General features: G+C 38.1%; 1 protein-coding gene and 1 non-coding gene across 5 annotated transcripts in view; one reads left to right on the top strand and one right to left on the bottom strand.

The window, feature by feature from the left end:
• The window catches only part of GLCE (glucuronic acid epimerase), a 107,308-nt gene extending 83,576 nt beyond the window's left edge, over positions 1-23,732 (bottom strand). For 2 of the 4 annotated variants that reach the window (XM_036305957.1, XM_036305961.1), the window contains exon 1: positions 23,598-23,732. The gene's annotated coding sequence lies outside the window, so the exon portion shown is untranslated. Of the gene's footprint in view, positions 1-21,611; positions 21,690-23,597 lie in introns of all 4 variants that reach the window. The other 2 variants (XM_036305974.1, XM_036305970.1) reach the window with 2 other exon arrangements.
• Positions 11,181-11,287, top strand: LOC118661159. Its single transcript, XR_004969173.1, has one exon. It is a non-coding gene; the product is annotated as a U6 spliceosomal RNA (small nuclear RNA).
• Positions 23,733-26,410: the final 2,678 nt, after the last annotated feature.

The following is a 26,410-nucleotide window of genomic DNA, read 5'->3' as shown; positions in this document are numbered from 1 at the left end:
TAAACCTATGTCAGGCTTATTGGGACTCTGAAACTACAAATATGGCTGCAAGCCCAGCAGGCATTAGCACACTTAGAATTAACAGAATCTGGCCTAGATAGAGAGGGCCATTCATTTCTAGGGCCAAGTCAAACTAACCTAAAAATAGGTAAGGATTCAGTACACATGGTTTGGCTTTGTGGAACAGTATCTGTTACCTCAGATACTCTTTTCTTTCTTCCATTTTCAGGCAATATTGAGGGACTGACATGTTACATCATACTTCATTATGGAGAGAAGTTAAAACAATTTAACTATGAAGGATCCCTCCAATAAAAAAGATGGGAAAAGACTAAAAAAGCAAAGAACTGATAAAGACAAATACAAAACAAATAGCAAGATGGCAGACATAAGCCCAATTACATCAGTAATCACATTAAATGTAATTAGTCTGAACTCCTGATTAAAAGGAAACTGTCTGATTAGATAAAATGTGGTATACAAGAAACCCACTTTAAGTATACAAACAAAAAGTTTAAAATTAAAAGATGGTAAAGGTATACCAGGCTAACACTAATCAAGAGAGAGCTGGAAAAGTATATTTTACAGCAAAGACTATTATGAAAGATAAATATGGTCATTTCATAATGACAAAGGAACCAATTCAAGAGGATATAAGAGTCCTAAACTAACACCTTCAAAATGCATAAAGCAAAACTGAAAGAACTGCATGGAAGAATAGAAAATCCATGATCATCAGATATTTCAACACTACTCTCCCCAAAATTGATAGAACAAGACAGAAAATTAATAATACAGCAGATTGAACAATACTACCAACCACTTTGAATTAACTGACATTTATAGAACATTCCATTCCACTCAATACACATTCTTTTCAAGTACATGTGGAACCATTACCCAAGATAGGGTACATTCTGAGCCATAAAACCATTCTCAAGAAATTTTAAAGATTAAAAATTAGACAAAGTATATTCTCTGATCACAATGTAATTAAATTAAAATCAGAACATCTAAAAAAATTCCCCAAAATCTGGAAACCAAAAGACACACTTGTAAATCTTAGAAAAGAAGGTCTGAAATCAATGACCTTAAGAAATTAGAAATAAAAGAGCAAATTAAGCCTACGCAGTAAAACATTCTCTCCTGTAAGGACATTGAAAAAAGAGATAGAGAAAGATATAAACAAGTGGAAGAATATACCGTGTTTATGGAATGGTAGAATTAACATCATTAAAATGTCCATATTACTCAAAGCAATCTACCGATTCAATGCAATCCCTATTATTTACCAACAGCATATTCACAGATCTAGAACATATACTCCAAAAATTTATATGGAACCAAAAAACAAAACAATAAACCCTGAATAGCTGCAGCAATCTTAAGAAAGTAGAACAAAGTTGGAGGGATCACAATAAAAGATATCAAGTTATACTACAAAGCCACTGTAATCAAAACAGCCTGGTACCGGCACAAGAATAGGCATATAGGTCAAATGGAACAGAACAGAAAACCCAGAAATCAACCCAAGCCTTTATGCTCAAATAATATTTGACAAAGGAAGCAAGAACATACAATGGAGTCAAGACAGTCTCTTCAATAAATGGTGTTGGTTAAATTGGACAGATATATGCAGAAAAATGAAACCAGACTACCAACGTACACCATACACAAGAATTAAATTCAAAATGGATAAAAGAATTAAATGTGAGTCATGAAACCATAAAAATCCTAGAAAAAACCATAGGCAGCAAAATCTCAGACATCTCTCTTAGCAATATGTTTACAGACACTTCTCCCAGGGCAAAGGAAAGGAAGGAGAAAATAAACAAACGGGACTACATCAAAATAAAAAGCTTCTGCACAGCAAAAGAAACCATCAACAAAATTAAAAGGGAGCCCACTGTATGGGAGAACATATTTGGCAATGATACATCTGATAAAGGGTTAATATCCAAAATATATAAGGAACTCCTATAACTTAACAAAAGGAAGACAAAAAATCCAATTAAAAAATGGGCAAAGGACCTAAATAGACACTTCTCCAAAGAGGACATACAGAAGGCCAAGAGACATACGAAAAAATGCTTAAAGTCACTAATCATCCGAGAGATGCAAATTAAAATGACAATGAGGTATCACCTCACACCTGTCAGAATGGCTACCATCAACAAATCAACAAATGACAAGTGTGCTGGAGAGGATGTGGTGAAAAGGGAACCCTACACTGTTGGTAGGAATGCAGACTGGTGCAGCCATTATGGAAAACAGTATGGAGTTCCCTCAAAAAATTAAATATGGAAATGCCATTTGACCCAGTGATCCCATTTCTAGGAATATATCCTCAAAGACCCGAAACACCAATCAGAAAGAATATATGCACCTCCATGTTCATAGCAGCACAATTTACAATAGCTAAGATCTGGAAACAGCCCAAGTGCCCATCAGCAGATGAGTGCATAAAAAAGCTGTGGTACATTTACACCACAGAATACTATGCAGCAGTAAAAAAAAAAAAAAAGAAGACAGCATGAAGAGACCTGGAGAGTATTACGCTAAATCAAATAAGCCAGTCGGAGAAAAACAAGTATCACATGATCTCACTCATATGTGGAATCTAATGAACAAAACAGATCCAGAGACACATAGAAGCATAGAACAGACTGTGGAATCTCAGAGGGAAGGCAGAGGTGGGTGGGTCGGAAGAGATCAACCAAAGAACTTGTATGCATATATGCATAACCCATGGACACAGACAATGGGGTGGTGAAGGCCTGAGGCAGGGGCAGGGGACAGGGGACAGGGGCGGGCTAGAAGGGGTCAATGGGGGGAAATAGGGGGATATATGTCATACTTTCAACAATAAAGATTTAATTTTAAAAAAAAGAAAAAACAGAACATTCTATATCTATTAAAGATATCGGAATTATAGTAAAAAATCTTTCCATAATAAGAACTCTAGGACCAATGGCTTCACTGGTGAATTCTACAAATATTTAAGAAATAAATAATGCCAATTATAAAAAACATCTAGAAAATTGAGTAATAAGGAACACTTTTCAATTCATTGCACAAGGCCAAATATTACATAAATGTGGATGCAAAAATTCTTAACACTTCTGTAAATCAAGTCCAACAATGAATAAAAAGTATAATATATCATGACTAAGTGGTATTTTTAGAGAAAAGCAAATATATAGTGTGCATATTCTTATTCTTAAACTGTACACTTCTGTTAACTCTTTTCTTCATTTGAAAATAAAAAAGAAGAAACATCTTCCTCAGAGGACTGTAGTAATTACATGAAAGTAGGTATGAAAAATGTAATGACAGTAGGAGAAAGTGAGGGAGAGACAGTGGGATTTCTCCATTAGAGTAATTTTGAGTTACATAATCTCCAAATTTAAATGTTTTCTTTTGTAAAATGAAAGGGACACTAATACTCTCCCATCAGGTTGGAGGAAGAATAAGATGACATAAATATTAGGTACTTGGTATGCTTGTACATAGCAGCAGAGTCAACATGTTAGTTCTTCTTTCCCTTCAATGCCTATATACAGTATCCTATATAATAAAAGCATAGTATGCAAATTGTACCCTCAACCGGGAGGTCATCCAGGAGTTCGACCAGGGGGCAAGGCTGGCTGGGGAAGGGAGGGAGGCCCTGACCAGCAGCCAGCAGCCGCTAGGGACCCTACCAATGCATGAATTTCATGCACTGGGCCTTTAGTCTCCAATATAACAGAAAAAGACATACTGTGAGATCGATCTTCTCATTTAGAAAAGGGTAATGCCCCAAATCCAACATGATGGATAACAGCAAGTAGCTCAAAACCAAAAGGTAAATGATAATCAATTCAAGAAGCATATATGCTTTGTTTCACCAATAGTGATAAGACACAGAGAAACACTATACTTAATACTTTATAGTTTATTAACATATTCAGACTGAACATCTACATTAACTGTAGACATGATGAATATATTAAATAGTATTTAAAAAATCAAATTTCTTAGTATCATCTTAGTTTCATTCAACTCCAAACACAAAGTTTTGCTTTTCAGAGTTCTCAGCAATGAAATGTGGTATCTCATTTGGTGATAACATCCAAACTCCACCCACATTCCAGTGTGAAACCTCAAGATTCTTAAAAGAATAATGTTCCAAGAAAGAAAAGCAAAATGCATATGAGAAAAAAGCAATAACTAAAATAAACAAATAAATGTATCCATTTCCTGCAAACCGTATAGTGTTATAAATTTACAATTTACTCCATACTTACCTTCAAAAACAGCTTTAACCATAAAACCACAGCAAAAATTATAAGTAAAAAAATTCTGGGGAATACTTGAAAGGTAGCTTCTATGTTACATTAACTAGAATCAAGCTTTCACATATATATTTTATAAAATGTCTTTCTTTTAGTCATGAAGCATCTAACTTTAAAAAAGCTGAACACATCTTTATTTTCTACTGATATAGCTTGAGTACTTAGAATCTAAGATCAATTATTTAATTTTTAGAGCCAGTATCTCCTGTTTTTTAGGTTTCCTCCTTTTAACTGCCTTCTCTTTAATTAGTGTAACATAAAGACAATTTAAAATTGTGTGCTACTTTATACGTTTCACACTTCTTTCACACAATTTTACTGAACTCCCATAAACACAATTTGGTGAGAAGATAGGTAGTATTATCTCAGCCTATAGAAAAGACTTAAGGTCAGAGTTGAAGTGATTTGCCCATGATCACACGTAACTGGAAGACAGTGAAGCTAGAATTAATTAGAACCTTACTCATAACCCAGCTCACTTTCCACTTTATTACAATGCTTCAGGCAACTTGAAGAGGGAAACGAGATACAAATCAAATCACTAGAGCCTCTATGTAAATGGTAGCTAAGTCAATTATCTAGTTGTGAAAGCAGTTAAAAGTTATTGGTTACAAGGAAATACAAATTCAAATTTGCCAACTATTCCAATCTTTTCACTACTCCAACATTCTTTTTTAAGAAAGGAATGCTTAATAATTGCTGTATTGCTTTACATGACAGAAAGCTCTGAACTGGGCAATTAAACCAAAAAACATGACAAAGCATATTTTTACTTTTACTCATTATGAAAGTATAACAAAAAAAAGAATAGAGAAAAAACCTCAGAGCAATAGGACACAACCAATATCCTGCTCCAAAATCCATTCCACAACTGTAAGTGGCAGCAACTTGGAGAACTGACTTGGGCTCAAGGGTGAGACTATCTCTGCCAGAAATTGATTCAGAAATGAGGAATCATGCCAATGAGATATGAAAAGGTTTTCTGGTAGCTTCTGGTTCAGTTTGTCATTTCTGTTAAGAGGAAGCCAGACTTTTTCTTCCTGGCACCCATCATACAACTACAAGGAAAACCCTGCCTTGGTATAAAGCCAGCATTATGGATAATAGAATGAAACAACGCAAAGAATCTGAATCCTTGCTGTCTTTATTAAAGTGCTGACCAACTAATCCGGAAGCCTTGTGCCCGACTTCCACTTATCTTAAGCTAATAAATTTCCTTATTGTGTAATGTAAGGCTGTTGGTCCTAACTGAAACAGGCATGGAGATAATACACCTAGCTGATGGACTACTAAAGGTGCCCTAGAACCAAAATAAGCTCTTGGATTTTTGAGAAGATTTTCAGAACACTATTATTCTTTCAGTGGGTAATTCTTACAGTAATATAAAATAGATGAAACAAATTCTAGAACAAACTTTAAAAAAGAAATGGAACAAATTTTGCTAATTAATATTTTTCTGATTTGGATATTCCTGAAAGACTTGGAGAGAGGTAGAGTTCATGAGGGAGGAGAGGTGTCATTATTCTGCGCTGCAAGACTTGTACACTGCCCTGGCGGTGTGGCTCAGTTGGTAGAGCATCGTCCTGTGTACCTAAAGGTCACCAGTTCGATTTCCAGTCAGTGCACAAATCCAGGTTGTGGGTTTGATCCCCTGGGGTACAGAAAGCTCTGAAATGGGCAATTAAACGAATAAAACATGACCAAGGCAGCTGATTGATGCTTCTTACATTGATGTTCTCTCTCTTTCCTCCCCCCTCTTCCTCTCCCACTCTCTCTAAAATCAATAAAAACATATCTTTTTAAAAAGACTTGTACACTGAATGTGACAAAAGAAAGCTGAAAGAAATTCAAGAAGATCTAACTAAACAAATGGAAAGGCATCCCGTGTCCATGGGTGGGAAGATTTAAAATTGTTAAAATAGCAATAGCCCCCAAAGTGATCTACTGACTCAATGTAATCCCTATCGAAATCTCAATAACTAATTTCGCAGAAATGAAAAAGGTGATCCTAAAATCTATATGGAATTGCAAGGGATCCTAAACAACCCTAAAAATCTTGAAGAAAAAAAAAAGGTTGGAGGACTCACACTTCTCTTTCAAAATGTACTAAAAACTACAGTAATCATGCAGTACTAGCATAAAGATAGACATACAGATAAATGGAAAAGAATTGAGAGTTCAGAAATAAACCCATTCATCTATGATGAACTGATTTTGACAAGGATGCCAAGCCCATCAATAGGGAAAAAATAGTCTTTTCAACAAATGGTGCCAGGATAACTAGATATCCACATAAAAAAGAATTTGAACCCCTATCTCACACCATATAGGAAAGTTAACTCAAAATGGAGCAGACCTAAATATAACACCTGAAACCATAAAACTCCAAGAAGAAAACATGGGGTTAAATCTGCATGATCTTGGATTGGGAATGGTTTCTTATATATGACACCAAAAGTATGAGCTACAAAAGAAAAGCAAACAGATCAATTGGGCTTTACTGAAATTAAATTTTGTGCATCAAAAGATACTATGAAGAAAGCAAAAAGAAAACCTACAGAATAGGAGAAAATATTCGCAAATCATGTATGACAAGAATCTAGATCCAGTATATATAAGTAACTCTAATAATTCAACAAAAAGACAACCTATTAAAAATTGGACAAAAGAATTGATATCTCTCTAAAGATACACAAATGGACAATAAGCACATGAAAAGATGCTCTGCATCCCTAGTTATTAGGTAAAATTCAAATAAAAAACATGATGAAATGCCACTTTATACCCACTAGGATAGCTATAATTTTAAAAAATTAACGTCAAGGATGTAGAGAAAGTGAAACCATCATATATTGCTGCTGGGAATGTAAAATGTTATAGCTGCAATGGAAAACAGTACAGGGGTGTGCAAAAGTAGGTTTACCGTTGTAATACAAATAAATAATACAATAATGAATAAATAATACAAAAAATAAACTGTGTTTCACATACAACTGCAAACCTACTTTTGCTCACCCCTGTACAGTAATTCCTCAATAAGTTAATCATATAATTTCTATATTTCTATATCTATCTAGGTTTTGTTCCTAAATAGATACATTCAAACAGGTGTTTAAACAAAAAATTTTACACTAATGTTCACAGCAGAATTCACTATAGCCAAAAAGCAGACCATCCGAAATGTTCATCAATGAGTGAATAAAAGGATCAACAAAATGTGCTATACCTATACAAGTATTATTCAGCCATAAGAAGGAATGTTGCAGTGCTACAGGCTACACCATGGATGAACCTTGAGAACAATATGCTAAGTAAAAGAAGCAAGCCACTAAACAGCACATATTGCTTGATTCCATTATATGAAATATCCAGAATTGGCGAATCTACAGAGACAGAAAGAAGATTAATGGTTGCCGAGGGCTGAGGGAAAAGGAGGAATGGGGAATGTTTGTTTAACGGTTACAAGATTTCTTTTTGGGGTGATGGAATGTTCTGAAACTAGATATTGGTGACAGTTATACATTATTAATGTATTAAATGTTCTACTGTAATTTAATTTTGCATAACAATATCTTATTACTAACACTTGATATTATATGAAACTATAAGATGTTGAGAACAAGTAATATACCTAACAGAAAGTTTTACTATGGGGAATTATAATCAATGAATTTAAAAAAAAAAAAAAAAGGTCAGAGCTGGAGAAGTCCCTAGAGAACTGCTTGATCAAACTCTGTACATACTTTAATGCCTCAATGACAGAATGTACACTCTATTTTCATTTCAATAGTTAAAAACATCATTATGTATCAGTATTTCCCTTCCTTTTTCATTCGCTGTTCCTACTTCTATTCTCTGAGAATGCAAAAGATATGTTTAATTCTTCTTCCACATGCCATTCCTTCCTGTTTTTCACAGAATTACAGGTTTGAGACAGGAAGATCTGAAAGATCATTCAGTTACCCAATTTTAAAAGCATTACCATATATCCCACTAAAGCGTCCTTTTTTCCAGGCTAAAAATCTTAAATGTTTCAATTATTTTGCAAGACTCTCTTTCAAGACATGGGCTTCATACTGATTACTCTCCTCTGAATACATTGTTTATCAATGCCTCCTTAAAATGTGACAAACAGAACTGAGAATACTGAGTGTACAAAGCATTTTGACAACATGCTTCAAAATAATGTTTTTAGTGGGTGTTGGCCTTTGGGGCAGTTATAACAAATCACTGACTCACCAACTTCAGACAATTAAGAAGATACATCCAGGCTTCATCTGCTTAAAAAACAAACACCTACTGCTGTTAGGTCCCCAAGTCTCTAACTCTGCACCTGTGCAGATTTTTTAAAAATTCAATTACAGAGCTTCGTTTGTCCCTATCCAATACATACACATCAAATATAAAAGTACTGTAACAAATATTTTCTTAGATATAGTCTTGCATTCCAGTTATTAAAATTAGGGGGTGGGGTATGGGGAGGATCCTGATTCCGTCACACAACAAACATACTAGCACACCCCCTCACAATTTTAAGAGTAACTGATAAACATCTTAAATACTACATGGGGAATGAGAGCAACTTGAGGCATACCACTAAGAATAAACTGTAGTTTGTTTTTAACATCGGACCATTAATGAATTACAGATCCATCTACCTATGTAATAATTTGGATGACATTTCTCTTGTCTACAAAGGTATCTTAAAAGGCTGTCAAAGGTATTACTGTATGATTGCAGGGGTCCCTTTCCTTATTTTTAAAACAGGACTAAATGAGGCAATCTATGTAAAGCATTTCATCAGTGTCTAGCACAAAATTAAAAATCAAATAAATGTAGCTATAATTCTAGATAGACTATGGCTAGAGTATCTGCTGAGGAGCCAACCAGTTCACCTGCCCTGTAAGAAAAAAAGTGAGGCTAGTATGGCATGACTTGTTCTCTGTAAACCCCTGCTGGCTCCTAGTGATCACTGTCTTACTTTTTAAGTACCAACAATACATGTGTTCAATAATCTGAGAATTTGTTCTGAGAGAGACTAAGATTGCCAGTTTATTATAATTATCTGCAACCTTTACTCGCTTTCCAATATTGTACATATTTCAGCAGCTAAAACACTCTTTTACACATAGCAGGTGTTCAAAAACAGGGTTTGTTGAATTCTTTTTAAAAATCGAGATGATTTTCTAAGTTTTGATAAACGTAATTATATAAGATGTTAACATCAGGGGAAGCTGGGTGAAAGGTATATGGGAATTCTCTGTAATATCTTTGCAATTCTCCAATAAATATATAACTATTTCAAAATTAAATATTTAAAAAATCCAAATTGTCTTTTCCCACCTCTGATAAATTATTTCTTAAAACTCCTCAAATATTACCAATCACTAGGTAGATATTCTTTAGCAGCCTTTATAGCCCTTTAATTAATCTGGAATAGGAGACACAAATTCCAGCAAATAGGAGGTCTTAAATACCATTACTTAACCTGGGCCACAAAGAGAGTTAGTATTCAATAGACAATAGTCATCCAAAATTTTATTTCTGGAAACAAAGGACTTAAAAAAAATATATCCCAAAACAAATATCTTTGCCATAAAGCATTAAAACTCTATAGAATTCAATTAAAACCTCTGACTCCTATTGCTTCAACTATTTATTTAGTAATGACATTTAAGTAAGTTCCAAGTTCTTAGATGAGACAAATGACTACTATACTATTAATATGAATATCTTTATAAAATATATTTTTAAAATGTTTATGTCATGGCTGATTGCTTTTGAATTAAGTAAATGTGAATTTAAGAAAATGATGAATTTTATTTGCAATTATTCAAGCTCAAACTTTTACTGTTAAGCAACAAAGTAATTAAAATTCTGCTAAAACTGTAACCACCAAGAAATCATAAAATACCTAAGAATAAAGTATCTTTCCCCTAAATGTTCTCCTAAATACCTCAAAATAGCTTTTGTACTTTAAAGAGTTTCTTTCAGGTACCAACTATCTAATTTTCAAAATCTTGGCTTTCCATTTTGGATCAGTACTAGAAAATAAACAGAAGTGCTATTGTCAAAGAATTGATCCAAAAATAAAAAGAGCTAAGGACACTTGTCTTATAGAAAATTAGTGCCAAATACTGTCAGACCCTGCTTTTCTTCCTCCTGGGCCAGTAGCCAGAAACTAATCATTTTTAGACCCTTTCTAATTCTTACTATACAATTTAGTACACAATACCACATCTGAACTAGACAGTATTTTAATAAATGTTCTCCATAATTCACCGAGTGTTTCTCCTCTCTCTCTCTCTCTCTCTCTCTCTCTCTCTCTCTCTCTCTCTCTCTCTCACACACACACACACACACACACACACACACACACACACACCATCTACAATACCTCTGGAACTACACAAAAGGAACTGATAACAGTGATTGCCTCTGGGGCAACTGTTTGGGTTTTTAAAATAACTACTATTCAAAAGATTAAATTATCTATTAAAAGGAAAAACTACAACAATAAACCATTAATTCTAGTTAAAATATTTCACCTTAAAAAATAATGTATGAAGCATTATCTTTTTTTAAAAATCCTCAGCCGAGGATATTTTTTCCATTGATTTTAGAGAAAGAGAGAAACATCAACGTGAAGAGAGACACATTGATTGGTTGCCTCTCACACACACCCTGATGGGGGCAGGGATCAAACCTGCAACCAAGGTACCTGCCCTTGAGTGGACATCTAACCCAGGACCCTTCAGTCCTCGGGCCGATGCTCTAACCACTGAGCAACCAGCCAGGTAAGGCATTCATTATCTTTTAAAAATATTTTTTTAAATATTTTACTCAGTGCTTGCTTCGGCAGCACATATACTAAAATTGGAACGATACAGAGAAGATCAGCATGGTCCCTGCGAAAGGATGACATGCAAATTCGTGAAGCGTTCCATATTTTTTCGTAGCAATATCTTTACAGACACATACATATCCTAGGGCAAGAGAGACTAAGAAGAAAATAAACAAATGGGATTACATCAAAATAAAAAGCTTCTGCACAGCAAAAGAAACCATCAACAAAACAACAAGAAAGCCCACTGCATGGGAGAACATATTTGCCAATGTTATCACCGATAAGCGTTTAATCTCCAGCATTTACAGGGAACTCATACAACTCAACAAAAGGAAGATAAACAACCCAATCAAAAAATGGGCAAAGGACTTAAATAGACACTTTTCGAAAGAGGACATTCAGAAAGCCAAGAGACACATGAAAACATGCTCAAAGTCACTAATCATCCGAGAGATGCAAATCAAAACGACAATGAGGTACCACCTCACACCTGTCAGAATGGCTATCATCAACAAATCAACAAATGACAAGTGTGGAGAGGATGCGGAGAAAAAGGAACCCTCCTTCACTGCTGGTGGGAATGCAGACTGGTGCAGCCACTGTGGAAAACGGTATGGCGTTTCCTCAAAAATTTAAAAATGGAACTACCATTTGATCCAGCAATACCACTTCTAGGAATATATCCCAAGAAAACAGAAACACCAATCAGAAAGGATATATGCACCTGTATGTTCATAGCAGCACAGTTTACAATAGCCAAGATTTGGAAACAGCTTAAATGCCCATCAAAAGATGGGTGGATTAGAAAACTATGGTATATCTACACAATGGAATACTATGCTGCTATAAAAAAGAAGGAATTCTTACCATTTGCAGCAGCATGGATGGAACTGGAGAGCATTATTCTAAGTGAAATAAGCCAGTAAGTGAAAGAAAAACACCACATGATCTCACTCATTTATGGATAATAATGAACATTATAACCAGATGAACAAAAAGATAGATACAGAGGCAGAGAAGCATGGAACAGACTGTCAAATTACAGCGGGAAGGCTGGGGAGTGTTGGGGGCAGGGGAGGTAAGAGATCAACCGAAGGACAGACTTGTATGCATGCATATAAGCATAACCAATGGACACAAGACACTGGGGGGCGGGGTGAGGGCATGTGCCGGGGGGGTGGGGGGGGTACGGAGGCCAGGGGAAGGTCAATGGGGGGGAGGGGGAGGGAAGAGGAGACATATGTACTACTATCTGTAATACTTTAAACAATAAAATAAAATAAAAAGATTTTACTCAGACATCTCTCATAGCAATATGTTTCCGAACACATCTCCTAGGGCACAAGAAACTAAGGAGAAAATAAACAAATGGGACTACATCAAAATAAAAAGCTTTTGTACTGCAAAAGAAACCATCGACAAAATGAAAAGCACCCCCTGTATGGGAGAATATATTTTGCAATGATACATCTGATAAAGGAAGACAAACTAATTCAATTAAAAAATGGGCAAAGGACCTAAACAGACACTTCTCCAAAGGGGACATACAGAAGGCCAAGAGACATATGAAAAAAATGCTCATGGTCCTGATCACCAGAGAGATGTAAATTAAAATAACAATAAGGTATCACCTCACACCTGTCATAATGACTATCATCAACAAATCAACAAATGACAAGTGTGCTGGAGAGGATGTGGAAAAAAGGGAACCCTACACTGCTGGTGGGAATGCAGACTGGTGCAGCCACTGTGGAAAACAGTATGGAGTTTCCTCAAAAATTAAATATGGAACTGCCATTTGACCCAGTGATCCCATTTCTAGGAATATATCCTAAGAAACCCAAAACAGCAATCAGGAAGAATGTGTGCACCCCTATATTCATAGGAGCACAATTTACAATAGCTAAGATTTGGAAACAGCCCAAGTGCCCATCAGTTGATGAGTGAATACAAAAGCTGTAGTACATTTACACCATGGAATACTATGCAGCAGTAAAAAAGAAGGATCTCTTACCCTTTGAGACAGCATGGAGGGACCTGGAGAGTATTATGCTAAGTGAAATAAGCCAGTAAGAGAAAGACAAGTATCATATGATCTCACTCATATGTGGAATCTAATGAATAAAATAAACTGATTAACAAAACAGATCCAGAGACATAGAATCATGGAATAGACTGTTGACTCTCAGAGGGAAGGCTGGGGTGGGTGGAAAGAGATCAGCCAAAGAACTTGTATGCATATATGCATAACCCATGGACACAGACAACAGGGTGGTAAAGGCCAGGGATGGAGGTTGGGGGTGGGCTAGAAAGGGTCAATGGGAGAAAAAGGGGACATATGTAATACTTTCAACAATATATATTTAGAAAGCTAGAAAATATATTTTATATGTAAGTGTTTTAAAAATAATTTACAATGCTCACCTTCACTTATCAAAGAAATACAAATTAAAGTAAGATCATTTTGTTTATAAAATTAGGAAAGATTTTTAAAACTAATATTAAATATTGGCATAACCTTTCTAGAAAGCAATGTGTCAATATGTATAATTTTTTAAAGTTCTTACCTTTTGACTGAACATTTTTATTCCCGTCCTAAGACAATAATCAAGTATGGAGACATTTATGCACAAAGATTTTCATCAACATTATCATCAGAGGAGTAAAATGTTCAATAATTAGGAATGGTTAAATCATACATCTACTCAATAGAATATTATGTTGATATTAAAATTAGGTTTTGAAACAATTTTAACAAAGTAAAAATAATCATAATTTATTGCTTGCTGGGGGGGGATAAACAGTATACAAATGAATAAATATATTCATGGGAGGAGGAAGAATATATACTATAATGTTAGCAATACTTATATTTGGGTTAAGGCATTAGATTTTTGTCTTTCATGTTTCTCCAAGTTTTTAAAATGAGTTCTTAGAACTTATAAAATCAGGGGGGAAAACATTATATACATATGTTTATATATGTATAGACCACACACATATTCTTAAGTTTATAATATTGCAAAACTGATGTGGTATTTAAACAGCTGAAATAAATGAAGTGTAAACTTTTATGGAAGCCAATGACAAAATAGCCCATATACTGTGTATCATTAAGATGATTCCTACCATGCAATAGCACTCCCAGCTAGCTTTATTTTTATTTTATTTTTTAAAATGTTTTTATTGATTTTTTTAAAAAGAGAGAAAGGGAGAGGGAGAGAAAGAAACATCGATGAGAGAGAAACATTCATCAGCTGTCTTGTGCACTGGGGATTGAGCCCACAGCCCAGGCATGTGCCTCTTGGTGCATGGGTTGATGCTCAGCCACTGAGCAACACTGGCCAGGCAGCTAGCTAGCTTATTTTTAAATCAATACAATAAAATAATAAAATTTCAAATATAATGAAAAACATAAACTGATGAACAAAAATAGAACCAGAGACACGGAAGCGTCGAACAAACTGTCCAACCTATGAGGGAAGGCAGGGGGTAAGGGAGTAAGAGGTCAACCAAAGGACTTGTATGCATGCATATGAGCATAACCAATGGACACAGACAGTAGGGGGGTGAGGGCATGTGCTGGGGGGTAGGAGAGGTCAATGGGGCAAAAAGGAGACTCATGTAATACTTTAAACAATAAAGAATTTAAAATAAAAATAAATAAATAACTAAAAATTAACAAAGGAAAATTTCAGATGATCATATGATAAAATATGAACAAAATTTAAACCCCATCAAACAGGATTAATACTGTTATGAGTTAAATAATTACACTTATTAGGATAAATAATATCCCTGGAAAAAGGAACTGATTAAACTAACATATAACATCCAAATTAATAAATAGAACCAAACTTTTCTTTTAAATGGACTGAGTTTGCTAGTGGGAAAAACAATACTTATTAATGAATGGGTAAATTATAATTTCTCACACATTAACTAATCTGTATAGTTTCAAATATAGATGGAGTTTTCCCCTAAAGATTATTTCCACCACTAGTTGCCCACTAGGAAATCACAAATCTCACCAAGTCACTATTACGCTTAGCATCCTTCAGTGGGTTACCACTGCCTGAAATGCAGTGTTTACAACTCTTACAAGAGCCTTCATGCCTTGCTTTTACTCCCTCCTCCTTCATTCTCACTTGATTCTTATGCTCTAGCCCAGTGGTTTGCAAAGTGTGATCCTTGAACGAGCAACATCTCCATCAACTGTGAACATTTTAGAACTACAAATTCATGAGCCCCACTCCTACCAGAAGATTCATCTGCACGTTATAGTTTGAAATCCACCCTTCTAGCCCTCCTGAATTGCCTGCAGATCCCCAAATCTGCACTGCTCTCTCTGCAAATGCAGTTCTCTACCTATAGTGTACTGTTACCCATTTCCTATGGGTATCCCATCCACCTTATTTCCTATTCATCTTTCAAGACTGAAGCTTAAGAATCACTTCAAAGGGGAACTGAAAACTTTTCCAAAAGGAGAAAAATATTTATCAGGATTTTTCCTGTTATTGTAGGGGCTCTCGTTTGCATCTTCACCAACTAAAGCCACTTTTAAAATGACTTAAGGCCATCAAAGAAAGCCTTTCTTTGACATATCCTCAAACATAGGTTATTAACACATAAAAGAAATAAAAAACAGATTCATAGTTCTTCCACCCATTGATTTCAAACTATAAAAAAGTAGAAAAATATAATGTATGATAAACCAAACTGTCAGAAAGAATTGGCTTTTATTATGGAAAAAAATATAAGAAAATAGCCAATAAGGTCTGAAATTCACATTTTGAAATTAATTTGATTTTTCTCTTTTATGTGTATATTTCTCCCATCTTCTGGAGGAGGGAGAGCAATTAATAAAGAATATGGGTGGGTGTTTTTAAAGGCAGAGAAGAGAAATGTATAGGGATTGTTCTCCAATATTTTTAATAAGTTTGAGATAATCTCACAGTACATGATTAGTTAATAATTTATCTTTACCCTGGACAGTGTGGCTCAGTTGGTTGGAGTGTTGTCCCATACACCAAAAGGTAGCAGGCTTGATTCCTAATCAGGGTACATATCCAGGCTGTGGGTTCGATTGCTTGGTCGGGGCACATATGGGAGGCAACTGATTGATATTTCTCTCTCACTTAAAAGTTTCTCTCTCCCTCCCTCTTCCTCTCTATTAAAATCATCATCATCTTCAATCAGTTAATGACCTTCTAGCATGTGCTAAGAACCACGTGGGATTAAGGATTATGTGCACCTGTAGGTTAATTCCTAGTTATTTAGCCAAGAAATGAAACCTTATGCCCATCAAAAGACAAGTGCAAAGTTATTCATAGAAGCTTTGTTTCTAAGAGCTAAAACTGGAAATGTCCCAAATATCTATCAAGAGTAGAAGAGAAAAATATATATATTCATAAAATTAAATACTACACAATGAAAAATAATAAACTACTGCTAACTCTAAAAACATGGATGAATCTCACAGAGGAAACCAGATACAAAAGAATGATTTGATTCCCTTTACATGAAGTTCAGGAATAAGCAAAACTAATCTATTGTAATGGAGGTCAAATAGTGGTTACCTTGGGAAGTACTGACTAGGAGAAAGCATGAGAAAGACTTCTAAGATCCTAGAAGTATTCTATATCTTGATCTGGTTGGTGATTACACATTTAGTTTATACATGTAGAAATTCATGGAATTGTTTATGATTTCTGTATATAACTTTTTAAAGTCCTATAAAAGTAAAAAAAGAAGAAGAAGAAAAAAAAGTTCCTTCTCCTTCATACCAGCCAGAAGTGAGGGAGAGAGAGAGAGAAAGAGGGAGAGAAGGGAGAGAGGGAGAGAGGGAAGGAAGGAAGGAAGGAAGGAAGGAAGGAAGGAAGGAAGGGAGGGAGGGAGGGAGGGAGGGAGGGAGGGAGGGAGGGAGGGAGGGAGAGAGGGGAGGTAGATCAAATGATCTTTACATTTCTGCTTTAAAGTTCAATTGTCTTATTCATTCAACAAAAATTTGGCTACCTACTCTGAAACAGGTACTGTTCTGGGTACTAGGTATAAAGCATTGAATAAAATGCATAAAAATCCCTGCCATGATGGCTCTTACACTATAGTAGGGGTAAAAAGACAATACAAATATAGAGTATGTTGGGTAGCAAAAAGGCACAATAAAAGAAACAAAGCAGGGAAGAGGAATACAATGAGTATGTGTGAAAGGGATATTGTAATTTTAAACAAGGTAGCCAGTAAAGGCCTCATAGAAGGGGTGATCTTTTAATTAAGATGTGAAGGAAGTAGGGAAGGAGACACATGGATATCTGGAAGAACAAGTTTTAGGCCTTCTGAAACAGCAAGGAGGCCACTGTCACTGAAGGGAAGTGAGCAAGGGTAAAACTTTTAAAAAAAAAGCGAGAGGTTCTTTTCCCCCTTTCATACCACTCCAACTCTTTATTGAAAGACTAACTTAAGCTAAACATTTTTTACACAGAAACTTCTATAACCACTAGCCACTCTATATTTATCTGACCTTCTCTGCTCCTATAGCTGTATCACTCATGGCATTTTTATATACTACCTTGCAATTAAATAATACTGCCTCCCACTCCCAAATAAACCATACCTTTTCAGAACAGCGACTAAATGTTATGCTTTTTTGTATCCCTAGTACTTGGTCCAGTACTTAAATAGTTACTGGTAAGGCCAATGCTAATAATAACTTCATCAGGCATAAGATTAGTAAACTGTGGACAGATTTTTTAAAAATAAAAAGAGGAAGGAAAGAGACCAAGACTAGGGAACTATGTGAGTAAAGGTACTGAGGCGTTTCCATGTGTCATGATCCAAAGTCAGGATTATCTCTGAGCCATGTCCTTAACACTCTGAGATCCTCAACATCACTTTTCTAAAGGCCACTCTAGGCTTTTTTTTCCCCCTTGGGTTGAGGGGTGCGGGGGGGACCTGGCATCTGATATTCCTTCAAATAATGGTTTTATAATACCATGTTTACAACTAACTTAAAAAAACTCTTAACCAACTAGCTGTGTGATCCTGAGCAAGTCATTCAACTTCTCTTGCTTATGTCACGTTCCCTCATACGCTAAATGAAGGACTTGGATTAACTGGTCTCTAAAGTCCACCCAACCTCAACTTCTCCTTAGATTTTTTGAAAAATCTGAATGGATAAACCTTATAACCTACTTTTTCAATTTATACAATGAGTCAAGTATCTATTAATAATTTAAAATATATTGAATAAACAGTCATATTCAGAAAGTAATGTAGTATTTTGAAAAAACATATCGATTCTGAAATAAGACAGGCCTGGATCTAGTCATAACCTGCTTTTTAGTAGATAATGACCCTGAGTAAGTTATTAAATCTACAGTACTTGTTTTGAAGATTAATGGCAATGTATGTAAAGCAATTATTAAACGAATATAAAAACCCACACACATTGGCAACAATCATTTCCCATATAAGAAAACAGCCAAGGTAAAATATCTGCCAAATCACTGATATCCAAGATCTGAAATACCCAAACTAGTTCATAATTCTCTTAGCAATTTTAGATATAAGGATACCTCAAAATTCGGACTTTCCTGCAAGTTTAACAGAGTAACCCTTAACTCCTATAGTTGCAGTAGTCTCACATCTTAATAAGAATCAAATGTCAATTTGAGGCCAGTGAGGCAAGAAAGTAAGATAATTTAGAAAGCCCCAAGTTTTAGAAAAATAGGACAACACTGAGATTTCAGCTTAATTCATCTTAGATATTATGAAGACACTAGAAGCCCAGTGCATGAATTCGTAAGCCAGTGGGGTGCCTTGGCCTGGCTTGCAGGATCAAGCTGAAACCAGCTCTCCGACATCCCCCGAGGGGTCCCAGATTGCAAGAGGGCTCAGGCCCGGCCAAGGGACCCACTGGTGCATGATTGGGTCTGGGGAGGCACGCGGGAGGTTGGCCAGCTGAGAAGGGACCACGGGAGGGCTCCAGGGTGTGTTCGGCCCCTCTTGCTCAGTCCCAATCGGCGGGACCCCAGCAGCAAGCTAACCTACCAGTCGGAGCATCTGTCCCCTGGTGGTCAGTGCACGTCATAGTGACTGGTGGATCGGTCAACTGTCTGCCCCCTGGTAGTTAGTGCATGTTATAGCGGCGGTTGAGCGGCCTTAGCATATCACACTGTGATTGGTTGAACAGCCGACCAGTCAACCGGACACTTAGCATATTAGGCTTTTATTATATAGTATTAATCGTGGCATTGAGTTCAAACATGTAATGAGAACCAACAGTGTAAAATAAGCAATAGAGACTGAAAAAGTACTAATACAAATATAAACTTGCCTTTGAATCCAGGAGGAGACAGAATAAATAATTATAGCAAACTAAGTAACATCAGAGAATGAACAAGACATAAAGAGTGAATAACCGAGTGGGAAGAGAAGAAGGAGGAAAAAGGACACTGAAGACTTAAAAAGCCGATAGAGCTTGGTTGTAAAAATCAGTAGTCTTTGTCTACAAGTTAGGAAAAGGAAACGCATTCTAAGCAATGGGGAAAATATATGAAAAGGCTCTAAATCAGGAAGCAGTATGGCTCTTTCAGCGAACTGATTTTATTAATACAGTTAGAGCTTTAAGTTTATGGTGGGGGAATGGCAAGAGATGAGTCAGATGATGAAGGGCCTTGTAACAATACATAGTTTGGACTAAACACTGTAGGTAAAGGAGTATAGGTTTTAAGAAAGAAGCACTGGACAGATTTGCATTTTAGAAAAATCACCTTGGCATTAGTGTAAAGTATGGATTAAAGGGGGTCAACCACTAGAGACCTCACTCTACAATCAGAGTTAAATAAGGACATTAGATTATCATATAGATATTCTACTATAGAATCAGGGACCAGAAATAAAACCAACAACGCTTTAACAGATAAAGCTAAGTTATCAAAAGGCAATCGTTTACCCTCGCAAATGTATATCCTGGAATTAAGTATTTCTCATAAATCTTAAAAAAGAAGAGGCTTCTAAAATTAGGTATGACTTGTAAAAATTATATGAAACTAGTTGTATCCTGAGTACTATCTACTCTTATGGCATCTATCTCTTTTTGTGCATATAATACTGCAGATCTGCAACATAAAAACCAATGCAATAAAACCCTTGGAATTTATATAGATTATTTATAGAGATTTCTCTTGCTTTAATTTTATATATACAGAAACGGAGGCGCTGAGAGACTAAGGAATTACCTATGGTCATATGGTTAGTTGCACACTGAAGATGGGAATTCATGTCTTATTATTTCCTTTCTAGAAAGTGATTTAGTATATCATATTTATGATTCTAGAATACTGAATGATAATCCAAAAGACACTCTGCTATTGTAATTTTCAGCAGTGTAATAATGAACTATAGAACTATCTTTACGTTTCATATGCCTCAGAAGAAAAACATATCTATTAGATTTGCATGTGTTTCACAAAACAAGAACACTCCTCCTCTGCCATTAAAACACACCCTATTCTTCTGCAGAGAGTCTAAAAACTTCCTTTGTCAAACTTAGGACACAATTAAATTTGAAAAAAGAAAGGCCTAAGATTAACTTATCTTTATATAATTAAATTTCCAACATCTTTAACATGTTTTAACATTTTACTTAAGTTTCAGTCTTTTTCTTATTTTGTCATGCTCCCCACCCCTATATTTTTAGATCCTTAAAATATATATTTTTCCTTCACTAATACACACAAGTAGATGTGGCAACACTGACAAAAGTCTGATAAATACTGTACTTTTCACAAATTTGCCCAGTGATCAAAATTTTTAATTTTTACACTTCTCTAATTTACACTTAATTAATGTCTGCTCATTGAAATAGATTCAAATAATATAAAAACAAAATAAGCTGTCTTATGTCTTTGCAATTTCTCTTGAAAAATCCTCCAAACACTGATAAGTTTGATGTGTGTTCTTACAGACTTTTTTAATGCTTACATAACAACAGGTACTAATCCTCAAAGAGTCAATATATATTTAATACCCAAACTCTACTGATCATAATGTAATCTTTAATAATTCAGAAGGTAGATCATTATCTTGCTTGGTTTCTGGTTATCACAACAGACATCAATTATATTATCATTCAGGGGTTATTTAAAAAGTGAGCTAAATCCCAAGTATGCTTTTATTTCTTCCTTATCAGCATCTCAATTATTTTATGTATTTAGTTGTTGTCCTCTCGCTCCATGTACTAGTAGGTTACATGAGAGCTGGAATCATTGTACTTCCAGTGCTTGACACCTAGCAGCTAATCAAATACTTGTTGACTGATTATTATGTTTACTTAGAAATTAGACAAGCTGCTTAAAAAAATAAGTTACTGAAATCTGCTTAATTTGTCATTTGTCTTATAAAAGTGAGGAGAAAAAAAGTTTTCTTACGTTTGGAGGGGTTCTTGTTTGTTTGGGGGGAGTTTGGCTGTAGTTCCAAATATCTGCTGAACTGATAAGTTTTGATAGCTATAAAAGTCAATCAGGTATTTTGGTTTTAATTATAACAGCAACAACAAAGAACAACGTCAGCTCTCCAAAGACTTAAATATTTGTTATGCAGGATTCCATTGTTTTTTTTTTAAAAAAAATGATTGCAATATTCAAGGATTAAGTACATTTTCCCTAATCTATCTGATTCTAAAACCAAAAGAAAAAGACAAAATTCTTTGCTTTGGCATACTTAAATTTGTCTGTTTACCTAAAATTACAGAATTACTATGAGCTCCACTGCCTGCTACATCAGACTTCATTTACAGGCCTCTATCATAAAGTAGCTATCTAACCAGAATAATTGTCAGGCAAACTCACAGACTTTCTGACCCATAGATTTTTTTTTTTTTGAACCACATTTCACATATATACAGGTCCTTTGATTTGAATTGCATCTAAGTCTGGGCTAGTTACCGAGAACTCTACGTAAGTTTCATGACGGACTGTACCTTTCCAATAAAACTGTTCAGCACGATTCTCTAACAGAGCCCTGTTAGTCACCCGTACCGGTCTCCAATGACACTGCTGCAGAGTTTTAGCTCTGGAACTTCAAATTCCAGTATGTTACTTGGAGGCTAAACTTGAAGATCCCCTTATCCACACATGCTTTAGTCTAGAGCAGCCAGAACACACCTTCCCAGCACCACTTGACTTGATCTAATTCAGACAAGACTTGAGTACAGTCTGGGCAAAGCAGATCACCCAGGAAAGGGAAGCCAAAGCCAAAATTACACATGCTTCCCCATCCTCAGCGGCTTCTACGCTGAACCCGAGGACACTCGCCTCCTAAAAAAACAAACAAACTTATCGTCTACACCCCCGCCTCAGGGGCTGCTGCCATACCTGGTCCCAGAGCAGCAAGGCCAGCACGCCCCCACAGGGACCCTGGGGCAGAGGAAAGAAAACTTCAGAGCGAACCCACTCTTTCTCCAACTAGTCAACAGAACGGATCGACCTTCCAACCAAGCATCGAGTACATCCTCATCTCGAAAGAAAGACCTGTCCCAGGAGGCTGGCCGACCAGACGGTCCCCTGGGCCGGCTCAGGATGCCCCTCGAAGCCCCCTCGCGCTGCGAGTCGCCCCGGCGCCTGCGGGGCCGCGCCCTCCATTCAAGATCACCCGGGAACCCGCGAATTCGCCCCGTCCCCCCCATAAAGACTGGAGACCATGCCAAGTTACCGCCCCCCTCTGGGCAAAGCAAAAACCCCAATAAAGACGCCGGTCTCCGCGGTACACCCTTCCGCCCCCAGCAGCACACCAAGGCGCCCGGCCAGCCCCAGCGGGGCGCCGAGACCTCGCCCTCTAGCCCGGAGACCCCGATTCACAGACCCCTTTCCCCGGAACCCTAATAATCTGCTTCTTCATCTCAGAAATGCGAAACAGACACCCACTCCCGCTCAAAGGACCTCCCCGAGACCTGCCCCTTCAGAGACCTAGCACCTGGCTAAACTGAATCTTCTGCACTCTAAGAGCCTGAGACCCCGGTAAAGGGACCCCTTGTCCCGGAACCCCGCTCGCTACACCACCTCAAGGAACCTCAGGACCCTGATAACTCTCCCACGATCCCGAAGACCCAGCACCCTACCCTCTACGCCACCACCGCCGCCACCACCCCCCAATCCCGAAGAACCCTAGGACCCTAATAACCGCCCCCTCACCCCGAGGAGCGCTGGCCACACCGCCCCTGGGCGCCCGCACCCGATCCTGCCACACCGCCTCCTGCACTCCCGAACCCCGCCAAGCTTTGCGCCCATCAGGCAGCGCCGCGCTGCCCCGGGAGCCGCCCCCGGAGCCGCCCCCGTCGGGAGCCCGACTGCCCCGGCGGCTCCGAATCCGCGCTCCTCGAACGCTCCTCGGCGGAGACGCGCTCCGGGCTTCCTTACCTGGGCAGCGTCGGAGGGCGAGCGGACCGGGGAGCCCTGAGGAAGAAGAGGAGGCGGCAGAGAAGGGGCGGCCCAGGCCTGCGGCTGCCGCAGCTCCAACCTCTCCGCGAGGAAGCGCTTGTGTGAGAAGAGCCCTCCCGCTCCGCGCGCAGCCAGGAGACCGAGCCACAGCCGTGCCCGCCGCTCTTCCCGCGAGATCCCAGCCACGGCGAGGGGCGGGAGCGGCGGCTCGAGTGACAGCGCCCAGAGCCTATCGGCGGCGGCGTGGGAGGCGGGACTCAGAGCCTGTTACTACCAATTGTAAAATAGGAAAGGTACTTTGCCCCGCCCACCGCTGCTGCTCCTCCTCCGCCCCTCCTCAATAAACTAGGAGCAAAGGCAGCAGTGACCTTAAGTAGACCGAGGCGGTGGGCGTCCGCGGGGTAGCAACCTGGACCGCGAATTTGGCTAGTGTCTGCACCAGCACAGCCTTCGTGGATACCCCTGGTTCGGGGGAGAAGCCGGTCTTCACACCTGTGCAGGCAGAGGCGCTGTTACCCTTGGTTACAGCGCTGCCGGAATGAAGTTCGCTTCTTCCTAGTTGAAGACGCACCCTCGTTGGTTACCTGGTTCTAAACTACTTTTCCCCCCATCTCGGCTTCTCCTCCCTCTCCACCTCAAACATGGTGCCGTTGTTGAGATGCCCGTGTTTTCCAAAATCCAACTCAGGACATCGGGTCTGACAAAGGACTCTTCTGATTCGTGCATTTATTTCTACTTAACGCCTTCTAGAAAAGTAAATCTTACTTGACTCACCAATATAACAAATTACAAGTCGTATCTCTCTAGACCCCAGTGCGTGGCACACGCAGGACACTGAATAAATGTGAAAGGAATGAATGAAGAATGTGATATTTAAATGTATGAAATCTGGATCCGCCCCTGAAAATCCTGGCTCTCTTAACATTTCCTCTACAATGACAGCCACTCCCTAAATCCAATCTCTTCATTGTTATGCCTGTCCTGTAGCCTTCATTCATTGTCCCTTCCTCACTGCCTTACCTAGAGCAGCAAGAAGTGTCCTTTCTCCTCATTCAGGTTAACCCCAGCACCTGTGCACTGGAGCTCAGCCATTCCCAGATTTTGTTGAATCTTTTCTTATCAGTTTCCCCTCTCTAATCAAGCTCTTTTCTGCCACAAACATTCTCCATCTTTTGAACAGAATAGAACCACCTACCTTTTCCACCCTCTCAAGCTACTCTATCTCCTCTCTTCTTTCTTTTCAGAATCATACTTCTTGAGAAACATCAAAGTATATTTGCTATCTCTACTTACTCATCTCTGTTTTTCCCCATGACAATGTTGCTTTTGCCCACACAATCTGCTGTTCTCTCAATGGCCACAAAAGACCTCTTTCCTAATGGGCAAATGGTCTGTTTGGGGGAATCTTTCCCAATGACCTCTCTGCAGTCTTTGGTATCTGATTCTCCTGATTCTCTAGCTACTCTTCTGACTTTTTTTTTTTTTTAATCTTCTTTCCTGGTTTGAAAACTGTTGTGTATTGATATCTCCTTATCGTATAGCCATATGTTGCTTGTAATAAGAAATATGACTACATGTGGTTGCACACTTTGAGTGCCAGTAAGTGGCTCAGACAAAAGCTGTTAGAGGAGTGCAGAGGGAGGAGGCACAAGTATGAGCCTGGGTCTTAAAACAGTAGCTTGGCCTATCCAAATGCAGGGCAAAAATGGAGGCCTTTCAGAGAAAAACAGTGTGAACCTGAGCACAGAGAAGACGATGTGAGTGGAGCCTGCCTATGAGTAGATCAGTTTGCTGGTTGGAAAATTCCTGCAGAAGAGCCGTGGAGGTAAGATGAGAGAGGAGCCAATAGCAAAAAGCCTTAAAAACAACAACAAGGCAAGCTGATTCAGTTTGCTTCTGTATTAAATGGGGAACCAGAACCAACCTAACATTTGTAGGACCCACAAAACCGCTACACATCTCACATATCAAATGTCAAAATAAGTAAAACATATAAAACAAGCCAACAACATGTGAAATTAAAAAATTGGAAGACCCTGTTTGCACTTAGAATTCTGGGACCTCTCAGAGTTCCCTGCTGGAACGGGGAGAGCTGGTCCCCACAAAGAGCAGTCTTCCCCGTCCTCCCCCACAGCCAGTTCAGCCCCACACTGCAAGGTACTCCCCACTCTCTGGATACTCCAGCCCACATGTCCAAACTCTGTTCCCACCTTTCCCTTTCTAAAACAGACATTTTTTGGCCATTCCACGGGTCCAGGAGTAATATTTCAGGACCTAGGGCAGAAGTCCATATGAGCCCTGGATGCAGGCTCAGGGCCGTTTGGGCAGGGAATTCTGGCTTCTGGGTACCTAAAACAAGGTCGGAAGGAGTCAAGTCAACTCCAGAAAAGCACATTCCTCCCCTTCTTCCCCCTCCCCGCCCCATTGATGGTCTTCTGTTCAGTAGGTGGTAGTGCAGCTGGAGAAGGGCCAGACCAGAGCCCCTTAAATGCAGGCCTCTCCCACCTGCGTCCACAGGAGGCAGCAGGAGAGCCACTGAATTTCTTTGGTGGGGTAATGGCATGTATAGTTGATCCATATCTTGAAGTATAAATCTCTGTTTTCTATGTTTTCCACCTCCTCTGCTGTTGCACTGGTGTCTTAATATCAGGAATGTACTGGAGAGAAAACTATTCTTCACTCTACTTTGTCTTTTTTGTAAAAAATATATCTTATTGATTTTTTACAGAGAGGAAGGGAGAGGGATAGAGAGTTAGAAACATCGATGAGAGAGAAACATCGATCAGCTGCCT

This window comes from Myotis myotis, unplaced genomic scaffold (genome assembly GCF_014108235.1).
Source record: "Myotis myotis isolate mMyoMyo1 unplaced genomic scaffold, mMyoMyo1.p scaffold_m19_p_1, whole genome shotgun sequence".
NCBI classification, from domain to species: Eukaryota; Metazoa; Chordata; class Mammalia; order Chiroptera; family Vespertilionidae; genus Myotis; species Myotis myotis.
The sequence above is the reverse complement of the archived record's forward strand: the minus strand, read 5'-3'. Positions and strand labels throughout refer to the sequence as shown.